This window comes from Apodemus sylvaticus, chromosome 1 (genome assembly GCF_947179515.1).
Source record: "Apodemus sylvaticus chromosome 1, mApoSyl1.1, whole genome shotgun sequence".
Classification (NCBI taxonomy): domain Eukaryota; kingdom Metazoa; phylum Chordata; class Mammalia; order Rodentia; family Muridae; genus Apodemus; species Apodemus sylvaticus.
In genome coordinates, this window is record NC_067472.1 from 183,071,417 (window position 1) to 183,079,168 (window position 7,752).

A 7,752-nucleotide genomic window follows, 5' to 3' on the forward strand; every position below is an offset into this window, starting at 1 on the left:
AAACCCTGCCTCGAAAAAGCCAAAAACAAACAAACAAAAATACCATTTTATAATTAAATCAGCATCTAACATAACCATGAGTTTGCTCTCTGGCCCTTAAGTCATATGGGTTAATCATCTAAAAACAGTTTGTAATAGCACTTATTAAAAGGTCTAATAAGTAGGTCTAAGCTTTGTATTCTTAAATGAGTTGCATAGGCACAATGCCTATCTAAGAGTAACAATATTAATCTCAAATTTTGTATCAATATAAGAAATTCATACCAATGAAAACCTTAAAGCTCTAGCAAAATAAATCCTGTACCAATGTAAGAAGTTATAACTTCAACTTTGCATCAGTTATAAAGATTTTTGCCACTTAAGATTATGGCTACACAATCTATTCCACCTATTTCCTCCCTGTTCAAAATTATGACCATTCCCAACTTATCCCTTAAAATGACAACTTTTCTATAATTTGTAAAATAACCATTACCATACCTCCAAACTCAGGAAATTGGGCTGATGACTCTCCATAACTTCTTGCTAAATAGGAGCAACAAAAGATTCTTTAGAGGGGTGGGGCAGGGTAGGAGCATTGGAAAATGTGGTAAGAGTTAAGAAAGCTAGCTTTAGCATCTTATCTAGTCTCTGTATGCTTAGGAGGCTCAGCTCTTGACTGGACGAAGTTCTGACTAGATCCATCTGCAAGGTTGAGTGAGGCAGATGAACCAGAATTCGTGGCAATCCCCTAAGTTGTTTTGGACAGCAACTTGAAGTAGGGGGTCCATGCAGGTCAGTTCAGCATGAGTTTGGTGAGTTTGTCTCACCAAAGCTGTGCATTCTGTTTTATCTAAATCTCACAACCAAAATTTTAGTGCCATTAAGATATCCATATGAGTTGTGCAGGGTGCACAGATTAGTTAAGGATGAAATTCTGCTTTTTGTTTGAGCATGTGAATTACAGCTGTCTTGGTGAATTATCGCTATAAATAGACCATTTTGACCATTCACTTTCTGTAGTAGAAGTTATCTAAATCCCGTCTCAGGGCTTCTATCTCACCTTGGTTATTGAGTCCCCAGATGAAAGACATACTCACAGCTTTTATACTTACAATAAACCTCACGCAACACAAGAGCTGAACAGATACTTAGCTTCCATGCTTAGAATCTACTTTCTTATTGATAGCCTTATTATTACTTATTATTTACTATGTTCCACATGGGATGCTCGTCGCTCCAATTTGGTAGTCCTCAGGGCTACACTTTCTTGACTGTTAACCCATGGTGGCTTCTCCTTTTCCTTCTTTTTTCTCTTCCTCTTCCTCTTCTTCCTCCTCCATTTTCTCTTCTCCTGCACATTCTCCTTCTTGTCCTTCCTCTTCCTCCAAAGCCATGAAACCTAAACCCCACATAGTCTCTTCTGCCCAACTATTATCTGTTGTCATCTTTATTTACTAATTACCATTAACAGAGGGCAGGGTTACTTATCTTATATCTACACATGGACACCTTATCTCTGGGGAAATTTTGTGGGCCCAAATTAGCATTAAAATACAAGCAGCATCAAGCCAACCCACTACAACTTTCTTTGGACTTAAGCTTTACTTTATTTGATGTTACTGAACCTATTAAAGTTTCTTTTATTTAGTGCTTCCATGACAACTTGAGCTATTGTTATATTTTAGCTCCTATGGATCCATGTGCTTTTAGGTCCATGTCTCATATTTAAAGTCATACACAAATGTACATAAATCAGGCCTAGACACACAGCATTCCATCGACACTTAACACATGTAGTGAGATATCCCATCTCACATCTTCTGTTTTTCTATGGATTTCTATTGTCACCCCTGTTTATAGTCTTGCTTTTTTGCCTCTACCTTTGTTTGGATTGCTAAGATTTGATTTTTCCATTTGTTCATCTATTAATCTGGATGGTAAATACTTTGTTGCCCCTTGTTACGGATGGGCCTGGTGCTATTCTTGTGAACCAACCCCCTAATGAACAAAGGAGCCAATCACTGGGCAAGAAGGTGGGACTTCCGGGTTGGACTGGAGGAAGAGGAATCAGGAGAGAGTTAGCTCTCTTTGGAACCAGGACAGCAGATGTAAGATGTAGCTGTCAGAGTTTCCTAGTATCATGGTGGATCACAGATTGTGTGTAGATTATTGGACTCTAGTCACCAGGCTTGCCCTGCAAGCATCGTTACTGTAAATGAAAATGCTAAGCTTTCTTACTGGTCCCTCCTTCTAATCTTGAAAGATTTCTATTTCCTTTTTTGTTTGATTGTTTTATTTTGGGGGGAATTGTTTTGTTTTTCAAGACCGGGTTTTTCTATGTATCCCTAGCTGGCATAGAACTCACTATGTGTACCCAGCTGACCTCAAACTCAGAGAGATTTGCTGGCTTCTTCCTCCTGGGTGCTGAGATTAAAGATGTGTGTTACTACACCCAGAAAAATATCTTTTCTTTAATGTATATGATTCATTTATATATATGACTATTTGCCTGCATGTAAGGATGTACATTATATACATGCCAGTTATCTGAAGAGGTCATAAAAAGGTATCAGATCCCCTTGAGTAGAATTATAGGGTCCAATTTACATGCTGGGAATCGAACCTGGGTCCTTTGCAATGCCAGTGCTCTAACTACTGAACCATTTCTCTTCCATTTCCCTTGGATGATATGTTTACTATATTTAATTTCTTGCTTGGAAATACTGCTTTACTGTTAATCTAAGCACTATAACTTTGAAGAAAAAATGTATTATGTCTCAGCTCAGGATTTTTAAGATTTTCATTTTGTCTTTGACATTTTATTATACTATGCCTATGCATCTTTTCGTTTTTTCTTCTTATGAATTGTTGACTTTTTGGATAATAATATTTTAACCATTTTGAGATATGTGTGTGTGTGTGTGTGTGTGTGTGTGTGTGCGTGCACGCGCATGCACACATATAAAATGTCACAAAATATTGCTTTTGCCTCATGCTGTGTTCTTCCTCTGGGACTCTAATTGAATACTTGCCTTTCCTATTTGCTCACAGTTCTACATATTTTTGATTAATTTGTGACTTTATACTTTATTAAAAAATAATGTCATTCATATTCTATTGCTCTAAATTCTATTACCATAAATCTGTCTTAGTCTTATACAATCTTCTGTAAAGCCACCCACTGAGTTCCTAAATAGGCTTCCATACTAGAATTTTCATTTAGATTTTCAGAACTTCTTTGATGTCTAATATTTCAAAGGTTTATCATCTTAGACTCACCAAACATGGCTGGTTTACCTTAGGTCTGATATTTAAGTGTCTAAGGCTGCTTTAGATCTGATTATTGTCTTGTTTATAGTATTTATTTACCTCCTGATTCACTTCTGTTTCCTAATTTCATTTTGGTTACTGTGATAAAATAGTCCTGTGAAAGGTAGCTTAGGAATGAAAGGTTTAACTTTCATATCCAGGTTTTACTCCATCACTACAGAGAATTCAAGGCAAGATCTTGAAGCAGTTAGTCACGTGCATAGTTAAAAAAATGAATACTTGCCTGTTCAATGCTCAGTTCACTTTCCGCTTTCTTACATAGTGCAGAGCCCAAGCCTCGAGAATGCTGCCGCCCACAGTGGCCTGTGCCTTCCCACATTGGCTACTGTTGTCACTATAACATTAATTATTAATTAATTATCCCTTAAAATGACAACCTATCTACAAATTACAAAACAACCATAACCGTACACACAAACCCAAGAGATTGGGATGATGACACTTCACACATGCTTCCTGCTGAAATGGAGTGACACAATTTTTTAAAGAGGTGGGGAGAGATAGGAAAATCAGAAAAACTGGTTAGCCTTAAGAAAGCTAGCTTTAGCATCTGTTATCCAGTCTCTGTATATTTACAAGGCTCAGGACTTCACTGAAGTTCTTACTGGAACCGTATGGAAGGCTAGATGAACTGAGTCTATTGGGAATCAGTAGCTACTCCTGATGCTGTTCTGAGAGGCAGGAAGCTGGAACAGCAGGTCATTTCAGTGTTCTTGTGGATGAATCTTATCACAGCTGTACATTCTGTGATATATGAATCTTTTTTTTTTAAGAACACGCTCCCACCCCCAAACTCCCCGGTCCATTGTCCATGCTGGAACTGCAAGTGCAGAAGAGGGAGGGGTGGGCCAGTCCAGTGCTGGCTCAGTCTGATGGTGGCTGTCCCCAGAGAATCCCTGAAGCTGAGGCTCTGAGGCTGCAGAGTCCTAGCCTGGGCTCACACAGCCTCCTACCCCGCACTGATTTTTTTAAAAGGAAAGAAAGAAAGTGGGGAAGTCTGGGAGGGGGCAGGTGACAAAACATAGGGAGAGACAACGGTTGTCAGTTGGGGAGGTGTGCTCCGCGGTGGCTCTCCTTGGCTGCCTGCCTGCCTGCCTTGGAGGGAGGCTGAGCCTCAGTTGGAGTCAGAATCTGGGGCGTCCCCTGCAGATGAAGAGCTGGAGCCTTCAGGCTCATTGTCTTCATCCTCCCCCTCCTCCTCATCTTCGTCGTCATCCTCTGTACAGAGCCATATTGGGGCAGTCATGCACTTGGTCGGAGTTTGACTGGAGTTTGACGTTGGTCAAGGACAATCCCTGGCTTTGGGCAGGAATCTGTCATAAGAACATAATAGGAAAGTAGGTGAAAGCAGGAATTTTTATCCTTGGGTGGAGTGCTAAGAGTGTACTTGACTATGGTCAAGGTTAACTTCTCCCAAATAGCCAGGATCCTGCTCCACCTAGGGTGGAGTGCTTGAAGTTCATTGTTCCTCCAGGTCTAGGAATTCCTGAATTAAGCAGGTGACCCACCCAGCTGCCAGAGCAGACAAAACGAGGACCTCCAAGAGAAGCTAGACAACTTCCACCAGAACTCAGCCTGGAGTCTGGGGGGAAAGGTTTTACCCAAACTGTTAAAAGGTCTGGCACCATTAAAGTTTCCGGCTTTGATCAGTGAATATTGTCTTGGCCCTTTTTCTTTTCGCCCCTTCCCTATTCATCCCTCAGCTTCTGTTCCAGCAACCCACTTCGTAATAGCTGCAGGCAGCTATGGAACCCAACAATCCTCCTCCTCATTCTCATCCCCATCCTCGCTTTCATCTTCACTGCTCGACTCAGAAGAGTCCCCACCATGCTCGGACAAGTCACCATTCTCATCGTCTTCCTCTTCCTCCTCGTCATCCTCATCTTCCTCATCGTCGTCCTCCTCGGACTCCAACTTGGACTGAAGGGTGGTCCGGTTAGACTTGTGGTTTGGGCCTCCAAGCTTGGTCATGTTCTTACGTTTATTGGAGATGTATTCTTTGTATGCTGCGCAGTCCTGGGGAGACAGGCTCTTGACCCAGAGGTCCAAGTGTCGCTTGTACTGCCTCTGCTGCTCCTCTGCCAGCTTCTTACAGTGCTCCTTCTGACTCTGGGAGATCCGCTGCCAGAGGCTGCCAATCTCCACCTTGCGCTCCTTCAGCTCCAGGTGATTTAGTTCCCCATTGGACAGCAGCTCCTGGGAGAACTTCTGGTAACCATTTATCTGAGGCTTCTTGGGAACTGCCTGGACCTTCATTGTCTTGGAAGAGTTTGTAGCAGCTGGAGGGGCCCGTATCTCACTTACCTCTCTCTCTCATATCCTTTTTGGTCTTCTGCTGCCTTCTTAATCCACATCAGCTTCTCCTTCTCCGTGTTGTTCCAAGTCATCTCCATGGCTTTCAAGGCTTTCACCAGGTCATTCTTAAAGCGGGCCAGATAGTCTCCGATGACACTCTGCTGCCAGATTTCCTCAGCTCTCTTGGGTGACTCTGGCAGCTTGTCCCTATGTTCATGCTCCCCGCCCGGCTTCCTCTCAGATTGTGCCTTCAGCGCAGCCTCCTGGGCCTTATATTTAGCCTTCTTCTTCTCAGACAAGTCATTCCACGTGTGGGCCAGCAGGCGTGTCAGCTCGCTTTCCGAAAGCTCAGGTCGTTCCTCTTTTTTTTTTTTTTAAATGTGTAGACCAGGCTGGCCTCGAACTCCAGATCCCCCTTCCTCTGCCTCCTTCAGCAAATCCTACCAGCCTGTGCCACCAGAACAGGCAGGTCGTTCATCTTGTAGCTGCCTTCACTTCTCCTCTGAGAAGATGAACATGGCAGACACGGGCCGCTTGGGCTTCTCGGAACCACACTTGCCACCTTCCTGTGAAGGCTTCTTAGAGGCTAGGCTGGTGGTCTGCTTCTTCTTAATGTTTAGCATCTTTTCCTCCTCCAGTACCCGCTGCTGCTCTTTATCCGACAAGCTCTCAAGGAACCGTGGCAGCCCCACCTTGTAATCCTTCTTTTTCTGGTCACATTTCTTGTGATAAGAATTTTTTTCCTTCTGGGAGAGCAGCTTCCATTGCAGGCTGCGTAGCACCATGAGCTCAGTGCTGGACACATCCTTCATGTTGGCCATGAGCTCTGCACAATACAGGGAGCAGCTGTTCGGAGCTGGTTTGATGGGTCGTCTATCAAACTTGTCCTTGAGCTGGCGTTCTGCCTTGGTGAGGGTAGATTTGGTGATACCTTCCTCACTAATGTTAAGCTCAGGGTGCTTCTGGATATAATTGTGTATAATCTCATCTGGCTGCACTTTGAGATACAGTGTCTTCTCGTGGGTATACCACAGTTGCTGGGGAGTTTTGGGCTTCTTGGAAATGTCCGACTTCTTGGCATTCTGGATGAGGGCAGGGTGATCCTCCCTGAATCGGGCCAGGTTTCGCTCGAACTCCTGTTTCTCCCTCTGGAAGTCCTGCATATATTTCATCTTCTTCTTCTCTGGACGTTCCTGGTATTTCTTAGACAGGATCTTAGTCAGGTCCAGGTTGCTCATCTCAGATGCAGTTTTGCATACTTGGCCTGCTTCTCCATGAAGAAGCAGAAGTAAGGGGTGAGAGGCTTCTTTGGAAAATTTGGGTGTTTCTTGAGTTGTTTGCCTTTGTAAGGGTTTTTAACATGTTCCTGAGCATCGGGGATCAATTCTGTCAACGTACGGAACTTCCTTACCTCGTTAGAAATCTCCACCCATTTGAGCTTGCACATATCTCCCGAGAAATCCTTAAATGCAACTTTTTCCCAGTCCATATGCGACTCTGTGGTTTTGAACTTGGAGCTGTCATTGGATAGAAAGTTGTTCCTCATGCATTTCAGCAAAGCCAGCATTCTTGGCCTTCGGGGGGGGGGGGGCAGCCATTTCCAGGTCTGTGGGTCAGTCCACTTCTCTATTCATTCTCCAGCTATCCAGCCACCTCCTCGGTCGCGCTGGCCAGGTGACTTGGGATCAAAGCCACCTCACCCCGGGGCAGCTTGGCCTCTATATATGAATCTTACAACCAAAATTTCAGTACTGTTAAGATATTAGTATGGATTATGCAAGGTGCACAGATCAGCTAAGGATGAATTTTTTTGTTCCTTGTTTGAGCAGGTGAAAGACAACTACCCTTTAATGAGTTAGTTTGATCAATAACCAATTGTAATAAATCTCCCCCTATGCCATGTGAAGGATGACAAGATGAATCTTAAGCATTCTACAACAGGGCAGTGGTGGCACATGCCTGTAATCCCAGCACTTGGGAGGCAGAGGCAGGCGGATTTCTGAGTTCAAGGCCAGCCTGGTCTACAGAGTGAGTTCCAGGACAGAGAGGGCTACACAGAGAAACCCTGTCTCGAAAAAACAAAACAAAACAAAAAAGCCCAAACAAACAAACAAAAAATAACCAAAAGATTCCACAACCAACAAT

General features: G+C 43.3%; 1 pseudogene; it reads right to left on the bottom strand.

Moving 5' to 3' along the window:
- Nucleotides 1–4,426: 4,426 nt before the first annotated feature.
- Nucleotides 4,427–7,241, bottom strand: LOC127682884 (nucleolar transcription factor 1-like; annotated as a pseudogene).
- Nucleotides 7,242–7,752: the final 511 nt, after the last annotated feature.